The sequence below is a fragment of the Chelonia mydas genome, chromosome 2 (genome assembly GCF_015237465.2).
Source record: "Chelonia mydas isolate rCheMyd1 chromosome 2, rCheMyd1.pri.v2, whole genome shotgun sequence".
Taxonomy (NCBI): Eukaryota; Metazoa; Chordata; order Testudines; family Cheloniidae; genus Chelonia; species Chelonia mydas.
In genome coordinates, this window is record NC_057850.1 from 159,049,122 (window position 1) to 159,060,020 (window position 10,899).

Genomic DNA, 10,899 nt, shown 5'->3' on the forward strand with positions numbered 1-10,899 from the left:
CCTCTCATCACTCCCACAGTACTGGGAATCCAGGAAGATAAACAGCGTTGGGTTTACCTCATAGTCTTATTAAACATTTCATTTTATTATATTTACTGTAGGTTCCTTATTTCAGGCAAACAAGATTACACTCTATGACTTTTACATTTAAACTTTATTTTCCCCAATATGAAAGTCAGTAGATACAGAATATGGCCTAAGTCCCCCAGTCATACTGAGTTGTATTTGTTGCAACATCAAAGGTAGCAAAAAGCATCCAGGAGGGCCATGGAGGCTGCTTGGATCTGACGCTATTTCACTACTTCAAATATGGTAGGCCTGAGTCTTTTCTCACTGACACTGGTTTCACAGGTACATCTGTTTGACCTCAGTGGAGTTATTCAGATTTATACCAGGGTAACCTACATAAAGTCAGGGCTAGCATATTTAAACAGCATATAGGTTTAGGAAAATGGCCAGGGAATCCGAGCTTTTTTTTTTCTAACCTCAAAAAAGAATCAGGTTTGCTTTCAGTTTTGTGGATGATTCTTCTTTTTCTCCCAGATGATTGAACTATACATTATTCAAAATGTCCTAAATTCTTTCAGGTCAACTATTATTTTTATTGCTATGACCCTTAAAGTCCTATAGAATTTAACAGGGAACTTTCCTATAGAATTTTTAACCAACTTATACAATTCTATAGCAGGGATATCATTATCTATGATATTCTGTAGGTTTCTAAAATAAATCCTACAAATCCTATAGTCTTCATTCCTATTAAATTCTGTAGAACTTTGCCATAAGGCTATTTACGGTATATAGTACCTAAAGAGTGCTAGGCATTTTATGGAATGTTTAAATGGTATGAATTCCACCCTAGGATCATATACAGGGCTAGAGAGTATCTTGCTATGGCAAGATCATGTGATGGCTTTGGTGGCCATACATGCATTGAAATAGATCAGGTGGTTCTTTATTTTTTTTTATTGTACATTTTTTAGTTAAGTTTTTTTTTTTAATGCCAATCATGGGGAATTGAAATGAGGGGAGGGGACAGATTGCAGGAGATGGGAAGAAAGAAGGGGAAATTGAGGTAAGGGAAGGAAGGGCAAGGCAGAAAGAGGGAGACCCACAGTAGGTGAGGAGAATGAGGGTGGGTAGCTGAGGAACTCTGAAAGTAAAGTAAGGGAGGTATTAACCACCAATGTTAAAATAGTATATAGAAAACTCTGAAGTTATGGTACAAAACTTGAGAGAAAATCATCAGGTCCGGAGCTTGTTGGGTTGTGCTGGTCCAGCTGTTAAAGGGGCTGGCTAGAAAGGCAAGAAGCTCCAGGGACCAGAAGTCCTTTTTATATCATTTTGATGCGCCCCCTTCCCACTGCTCCATTTGGGGCAAGGGGAAGACTGCTGGTCCTAGCACCTTGAACAACTTCTGCAGGGACTGAGGAGGGGCAAGGGAGGCTGTCAGAACCTGCCTTTACTCCTCACCCCACCTTTGCCTTCTATAGCTGGTGGTGGTCAGAGATATTCATATTGGGCTAGTTTTCAGTGGTGCTGGGCACTCAGAACCCGAAAAGAGCTCAATGCGAGCTACATGTGCGGTTAAGCTAATTATTATATAGCACAATCATCTCCTTTATGAAAGTACACTAGAAACGTTTGAAACAGCACAATGGTAATGCGCACGAGGGAAATGTTAGTTCACACCAGCAGGGGCTACATGGACCAGTTAACACACCATATGTTGGTACAGTTTAGAAATCAGAGCCCTCTCGAGCACATTGCCGGGCCGTGCAGACAAGCCATTAGTTTGCATGCTTAGAGTGCAGCAAAGGCATAGGAACATATTGTTTTTAATACTTCACTGTCAAAAGGCCACAGTAATTTAAAAATACTAAACCATAGCTAAATTTTGTATCAGAGGTTTATTATAGCCAGTCCCTGGTTTACAGTGGCACCGTGGAGCTGGGCCCATGCTCAGAAGGGGCCCTGGCCTGCTCCGCTTGCACTGTGCCCCAAGACCCCGCCAGCCCTCTGGCTTCCCCCCACCCTGCCCACCACTTGTTCCTTTTGGCCTGCCAGCTAGCCGAGGACTCCTCTCTGGGCCCTGGCTGGACCCCAGTGTGCCTCTGGCTCTGGGCAGTCTCTGCTTCCCACCACCTTTGGGGCCCCACCTGGAGCAGATCCGCCTGGGACTGGTGCAGAAGCCTGGCCAGTCTTGGTCGGTTTGGGGGGAGGGGCTTGGCTGGGCCCCTCCAGGCAAGTGGGTCCTGAGGGAGCCTGGCCAGGGCAGGCCCTGGGCTCGCTGATCATGGCACTCCAGAGGGGCTGGAGCGATTCCCCACCCCGAGACCAGCCCTGGCTGTGCTGCCAGCTCAGCCCAGCAGACAGTCACCTCCCCCTAGGCCTGGTGAGTGCAGCCAGGAGGCAGGGAGTGGGGGAGTGGATCTTTGGGGGAGTCTGGCGGGCGGAGGGGGGTGCTGGGCTGTGAGGGGGCAGGGAAGATGTGTGTGTTGGGGCACTAGGGAGTGGGGGTTCTGTGTGGGGTGCTGGGCAGTTGTGGTGGAGCTGTGGGCAGGGGGCGCTGTGCATTTGTGCAGGGGGCATGGGGGGGTACTGGGCATAGTGGGTCCGGAGGGGCTCTGGCCATAGGGACTTGGGGGGGGGGGGGGTTATGTGGTGCAGCATGGGCCCGCCCCTGAGGGGAAGGGGCACTCTGGCAGCACAGGGCCACTGTGCGTCTGGCAACTGCTGGTTTGTAAATAGTGCCCTTGCACTGGGCTGGGCAGAGCGGGGCCGCCCTTGACATGCCATGCCCCTGGCTGGCCCCTTGCTCTGGGGACTGACCTCCCCGCACCATGCTCCATTGCCTCCATGGGGGCCCACAAATATGTTTGGAGCCGGGCCCTCAAAAGGTTAATCCGGCCCTGGGTTATAGCCATAGTGCTCTCAGTTGCAGGATACTGGAAGATTATAGCATCTGACAACCTTATACTCCCTCAGTTTCAGATGCATAGCTAAAACTGAGAACAGGAGCAAATAGACATTATGAACCATAGATCTTATGCACCTGCACCAGGAAACTGTGCCACGGATCGAAGGATAGGTTCTACAATGAACAGGCCACATAGAGGCTGCGCCCATTCAGCCACACCAGTTCAAGCTGCAATGGTGCAGTTCTCTAGGAGAGGTGCAGCCAGACTGTCATAAGGAGTGGTCCACATCTTACTGAAAACAGTGACAAACTCTGGAAATGTCTGCCAGCAGTTAATGCACAGATTGCTTTTAAAAATGCATTTCTGATCCATCTAGTGTTAAAGTATTTAAAAGACAAGTTACAGAGATTGCTTTTTTTTTTTTTTTTTAGAGTGGCTTTATATTTTATACTGCTTGGTCTTCATTTCTAGGTGAAGAAAAAACTTAGAGCCAGACTTTTCAAGGTATTTAGGTGGCTAAAGATACAGATACATGCCTAGTGGGATTACTAAAAGTGCCTAGGCAATAACTCCCATGGCACTTTTGAGAAGGGTGCCCATCTTCATCTTAAGGTGCCTCAATACCTTTAAAAGTCTGGCCATTAGTCCTGTTGCATGCGGTGTAATTTCCTACGTCATCTTACTTATTGCAGACAGGACTTGACAACTTAAGTGTTCACATCAGGAAGATTTTGAAAGAACTCACTTCTTCCCAACTAAAACAATGTTAGCAGAGCTCTTGTCTGAAAAGACTGTGACACAGTCATTCTTGGGAAGTTTTATCTTGAAATAATTTTATGTATTATAATATCTTCTTCAATAGCTGCCCTAAGGTCTTTTTCAGTTCAAATAGCTATAATCAGTCATGGGAGACAGACATACTCAGACACATAATTGCACTCAATGATTTACTAAATGTAACTTCTGAAACTGATTAACATTACAGATTAACTTCTAAATTATTTAGTAATTACCATTCAAAATATTTAACTGCATCCAGCTTAGTTTTAGGAACAGCAAAACATTTTTTTAAGGAATAATTGATCAGAGTACATACGGATTTTGATTTTAGAAATTAATTCATTAGCAGCTGGCTAGTTTTTACTATGGGAATTTTTCCTAATTTAAACCTTGAACCTGCAGACACTTATACACATGTTTATCTCTAAGCACATGTGTAGTCGCATTCACTTGAGTAACAAATGCTGCAACTGGATTTCCACAGAGCTTAATGTTTTTTTTTATTATATAGTATCTGGTCTGTGTCCTTTCAGGGTCCTCCTATTTCATAGTTGTGAAAAGTTATGTACATAATGGAGATAAAAATCGGAACTATAACAGGCAGAGGAATGAGGGGGATTTTCAGTGTGACATCAATTTGTAGGGTCTTACTACAGAATGTCCACTGATTACCACTCTAGTGATTGGCATCTAATGAAGGTGGGATAATTAGTAGAGTTTGTAGGTGTCACTATCCAGAAGCATTTACACTTTAAACTAATTAATTCTTCTTTGTTCCTATACTGGTGGAGCAGGGGAGACAATTGCTTCAGCAATGCCATTTGGAATATTTGTCCAAGCATGGACATTACTGATATATGTGATCAGATCATGGCCCCATTCTCTAGAAAATAAGAGCTGTCCTTCATTTTCAAGCTGCAAGTAACCCCAAGTCTCTTCTAGAATGCTCAGGAGAATCAGTGCTTAGGTAACCTGCACGGGGTGGAAGGAAGAACAGGGAGGTCCATGAAAAATGAGAAAAATTACCAACACGTTCCACAGAAAGCAAAAATATTTTCCAATACTTTAGTAAAGATAACAGTTTGTATATGATAAAAAGCCAGGACTCCTTTGGGGTTTTATTTCTCTTTCTTGTCTGTGATATCCTACTGGTTATCATAGAAACTACAGACAGCTCCAGGAGCCTAATCACCTCAAATTTCCAAAACACTAAGTCTTTGACTGCCTGGGAAAGGTTTAAATTCCCAAAGTTCTAGTACACTTCTCTCTAAACAGTTGGCACACTAGTCAATAGATATTATAATGTCCAAAATGAATCCAAACAGGGCTTAGGAGCACATCCCATAATTCTAGGGAATCTGTGCATAGTCCATAGGCCTTAGACCATTACAGTTTCTCGCCTGGAGGCAGGCTAAAATAGCAGGTGTGTTTCATGTCAATGCTGTCGCTACACGTTTTTAGGTCAACCCAATGGGCTCTTCAAATCATGCCCACTAATGTGTTTCAGCAAATAGGAAAGTCTGAGAATGAACAGCAGTGTTCACTGGAAAGGTAACGTCCACTGGAAAATCAGGGAAGTGTTAAACTTAACAACTTTGGTTCATTTCTAAATTACTGCTTAAGTTCTACTCATTTCATATAATTTAAGCTATGCCTATAAGAGACAGTGTAGACTAGTGGATAGAACCCTGGACTGGAAATCAGGAGACCTGGGCTTTAAGCTTGGCTCTGTGCCTGGCCTGCTGGGTGACTTTGGGCAAGTCACTTCACCTCTCTGTGCCTCAGTTTCCCCATCTGTAAAACGGGCATAATGATATTGACCTACTTTGTAAAGTGTTTCTGGTCTATGGATGAAAAACACTATAGAAGAGCTGGGTACTATTATCGTGTTACAGCAAACTACAAAAATCAAAACCACATTTTTGACTTTGCATTACATGACTGTTTCAAACTTGCTCAGTAAAACTAGGTGTTCTTTATCTTCAGATTTAATGGAGTAAGTAGCTGTATACAAAGCAGAGTTAATGCACTCAATTAATACAATAACTAACAATACAATCATTTACTGAAAGCCCTAAGGTCTTAAGTTAATTTGTCTGAGCCTGCCATTTTTGGGGTTGTACTGCATCTTCCTTTCAGTGGGACTGCATACCAAGATTCAAAAGGGAATAATCTTTAAAAAAGGAATGAGGGAAATTTCAGTTTTACAGGTGATTGGTTCATTAAGTAGTGAACATACACCAACCAATTCTATCAGCAATGTGAATTCAAATAATACCAGGTCTGTTGCCAAATGGCAAAAATGTTAGTCTTTGGTACTTGAACTAAGAAAACTTGATGTGGAAGTGTTGCGCCAAGAACAGACCCAGGGGTTCCAGAGTAGCCCTTCTGTTGCTTATTTCCTGTTCCCCAAATGTTAACCTATTAATCCGAAAGAAGGGGGTCCACTCTAGAGAAATTGACAGGGTTTACCAAGGATCTCCCCCTGCCATTCAGGAAACTCCCCAGAACAGACTAGCTCTGTTCACCTCTTGGAGGACATGGATACAGCCCTCTGCTCAAAGGACTGACACCTAGGCAGTCCTTCTCCAAAACAAAATATTCTCTTTATTTAGTGTAACCAACCTTTCCTAATACAATTAATCAAAACCTAAATTAAAACATAAAAATAAATCCTTTAGTACAGGTAAATAAGCTAAAGTACCCAATACTGTTGGAATGGCTTAGGTGATTATGTTCTGTACATGGTGATCAATCATATGGAGGACTGCAATTTTAATAAACCCTAAACTTTATAGTAATAAACATACACACCACAGACACTCATCTTTATTAGCTCAAGCTAGCTTCACATTCATTAACCCTACTTCTATTCTATATCCTATACTATAGCTAGCATACTTACTCTCCGTAGTCTTCTTTCCTTCTGCTCTGTCCCAGTAGCCTGCAGCTGCTGCTGCTTCTATTCTGCAGTTGCTTCTTCTGCTTCCTTCTAACTTCTTCTCCTGCTCCTAACTTGACTAACTTTTGCCTGCTTGCTCTCTGCCTTAAATAGAGTTTTCAGCCTGTTCTAATTGGCCTGTTTCCCAATCCTAGCATTAGCATACCTATCCTCCAATCATCTTTAAACCCCCTGATTGGTCCATATTTACAAGCCAATCACAACTGATCAATCTAACTGTCAGAGCTCTTATACAACAAGTTTTAGTATTATGGACTGTTTACAATTATGGTATGGTACCCTCACATAGTTTTGGCCTGAGCATGCCTGACTGACCCCTTCCTGCAGTGTTGGAGTGATCTTTACCTGACCTCAGTCTGCACTTGTCCGCCTGCCAATATACCAGCTATAGACTGAGCTTAAACTTCCATCTCATTCTACTTGGCTGTGTACCAATACTTTACGCAAACCAAATTAACAAACTTTCAAACTGTAAACAATTATCTCATCCTTTTAATATAGTCTCCAGTAGTTAACTTATGCATCTTAATATTAAGCTCTACTGTTGCCACCCTATTTCTTGCCAATTTCGTTAATTTTATTTTAGTTGTCCCCCTATTTTCAGTCAGGGGTGGCAAAGCAATGTTTCCAGCACTTTGCTTAGGAAACAGAATAGAGCAGCTCAGTCTTTCACATCACAAGCATTTTCCAAGATCCATTCAGGCTTGTTTGTTTAAAAAACTAACCATTCTTTTATTAAGGTTTCTTACCAGCCATCGGCCACAGCACACAATGATACGAGGAGTATCCTCTGATACTAGGGGTGTTGCAAGTCAAACTTTGCAATCTTCAATATCACAAAGTTTTTTTTATCAAATGTGGACTTTCTGGACATGCCTATTGTAAATATTGGACCTTTATGCATGTGTTTAATTGAGGCAGTAGGTACACATCCAGAGATTCTTGCCACTGGAGGAGGTTATCATTTTGATCTCAGTAGAATCTTGCCAGGTGCCTAAATTTAAAACAGGTTTGAATGTAAAGATACTCTATTTCCATGAATGAAATGTCTACAAGGGAGGTAATTTACTGTTGAAAGGAGTTTACAAAGAGGAGACTCCACCAATCTATGTTAAAAGGCAGATGCAACTGGATTAGATGTGGGGAATTAGCAGTAGCGATATCCAAGTAATCACATCCATGAATACTGAACAATAAATTCAGTGGTATCGGGTCAGCTCTGATCTTAGCTTTTTCACTTATTTTTACAAAATGCTCACTGGTTAAACACATAATTGATTGCATGTCTTATTTCCAAGCTTTGTGACTCAGAGTATTCAGCAAGTCCCACAAAAACTTTCCCGAGTCCTTCCTTACTTTTTTATATCTGCTGGACATTTCCTTAATATCTTTAAATCTTTCCTCTATTGCCTTGTCCTGTTTGTTCATTTTAATTTAGATGTATCCTATTTACTCCTCAATATTTGTTTCCTCTGATGATGGGGATTTGAAATGTGCATTTGTATACTTCCCTCTGCTGCAAGCTATATTAGCATAATGCTAGGATGGTGTCCCTCACACCAACAGGAATTCCCTGACTGATCTTGTGGGACTGAATAGAACTATTCGCAGAATGGTCATTTATACATTTCCTAACTGTAACAATTCAGCAGTAATCTTTTCTTTTATTTGAATCATACACCAGGAACATCATTCCTTATACTCCATCTTATATTTCCACCTAACCTTTTGTAACTTCAGGGTTTACCGACACAGACATATGGATATTAATTTACTCTCTGTCATTAGGTATTCAGGCATATACTTCAAAATTAACCCTGACATAGGTTCTGCAGCTGCAAGGTCTGGGTTGGTTCTGAATCATCGTCAAGTGGCTGTCAGTGCAAATACTGCTCCCAAAACCAGAGGTTTCTAAAAATAATACATCAAATTAATATCCAGATCACTTAACTCTTCTGGTTACAGCTGTTGTACCAATTCTCAAAAAATCTTAATCTTGCTGTGATTCTTTTCTAGGATAATGACCTCAATTCTTTATTCATTGGGTCACTCTCCAATTTCCTACTCAATATCAGCATCATAATAGGTGGAACCTTTCAATTTATTTGCATGCATTCACTTGAGGAGAACAGGATTTGCAGATTTTAATCCAGTACACCACCAATTACATTTTTTCCTATGATTTCTCCGATTTCATAGGTATATTCCCAGTGACATCAGAACTTTCATGAGCCTGTCCTCTTTGTGTTATAATTAAAGTAAAAACATAAAATCTATCATTTTCCTTAGATGAGAGTTTCTGGTCCTAATAAGCTTTGTATTCTTTTGCTGGCCTTTCCATGATTTTGGTGAACAAAGGAAAACACTGCTTGCAAATGTTATTTTTGAAGTAGACATCATACTTTCTGTATGTATCTGATACAGTATGTGATATGGGGAGGTTGGTCTAACTTCCTGTATTGACCTTGAAAGTCCTGTTAGGTATAAAGCAAATGGTCCAAAGGACTATAGGGAAATCTTGCATCTCATTTTCTTTGATGGTTGTGCAGATTTCCTAAAATTGGTAATAATCTGTTCATTTGCCTTTTCTATTAGCCAAGTGACTGTCAATTATATGCAATGTGTAGATTGTTTTTAAAAATTCCCAATGTATTGCACACATCTGGCATGACCTCAGAAGTGAAGGCTGAACTTCCGTCTGACTTTGTTCTCAAAGATAAACACCTGTGACTGAAAATATGATTCACCAACAAATGCTATGTTTTAAACTGTGTATTTGGTGTGGGAATATATTCCAACCTTCTGGTAAATAAACTGGTGACAGTCAGCATGTATTTATACTATTTCTTTGTGTCTACTTGCCTTATCCTCAAAGTTGCAGAACCCATTGTACCTCCAGGTGAGTAGACATACCACCAAGCTGTTCTGTGTGTAGCTCTAATCTGTACACAAAACAAAATAAGTCATGTTAGATTTTTACAACCTTGTCCTCTATAACCAAATATCTGTTCTTTCTGCATATTGGCTTCTAACACTATTAGTTGGTATATTTGCAATATTTCAGGATGGGTTTCCCAAAACACATCTATTGCTACATATTTCATTCCTTCCTAGTGGAAAGAACATCCTTCTGAATGCAGTGCAGATAAACTTTCATATGCAATATCATCATAGTATGCTAATGATGACATTCCTGCAGCAAAGGTGGACTCTCCATCTTCTCTACAATTGCCTCCTTCAACTTTCTAGCACAGGGGTGGCCAAATTTACTAATCCACATATGATACTCTTCAGAAGTTCAAGAGCCAGGTGCACCTGTTCGGGGCTTCTGCCCTGCGGCAGGGTACTGGGGCCCAGGGCTTCATCCCCATGGCTAGGAGGCACCTGCTGGTGCTCGGGGCTTCAGCAAGAGCGGGGATGAAGTCCTGATCTCTGACAGGCACCTCCTGTGGAGCTGAAGCCCCTAGACCCCCTCCCCACTGGGCAGAGGCCCCTAGCACCACCCTACCCCAGGGCAGAAGCTCTGAGCTCCCCCCACCCCAGTCTGGTAGGTGGAGAATGGGGAAGTGTGGGGGGCCCTATGAGCCACACTTTAACTGTAAAAGATCTGCATATGGCTCACGAGCCACAATTTGACCACTCCTTCTCCAGCAGTTTCCTGATACTGATGAAGTTCTGTCATTTCTTGAGACCTAAAAACTTCTTGTCTGGTACATAATTTATGTCCTCATGCATACGATCCAAATATAACATCCATGCAGGAAGTCTCAGCTTTACCCTCTCTTACTTGCTTACTTCAGGTATGCAATGGAATAATGGTTAATCTGTCGTGTTGTTCACTAACAATGTAATTCAAATACTCTAAAACCTACAAAGCAGCTAGCAGCACTTTCTCAGGGTTGGAGTATTTCTTTTCCACAGACTCAGTCTTGTGCTCACCCAAAACTGACAGTCTGTGTCACTTACCTCTTATTCCCTGTGGGCACTTGGAACCCTAGAGCTTGGAATATTAACCTCAAAGAGGGAAAGATTCTACTACTTCCTGCACTCTCTCTCTCTCTCTCTGACACTTTCAGCTGAGATTTTACAACAAAGTTTAAGAAAGTGTTTTCTTTGCATCTTGTTTTCAGAGCTAAAGTTTCCCCCCCCCAAAAAAAAATCCCATCAGGGAATAAGCATTTGGATCTGCTGTTCATTCCAAATGAAGAATTTCAGTATTATCTAGGACTTCTGGGC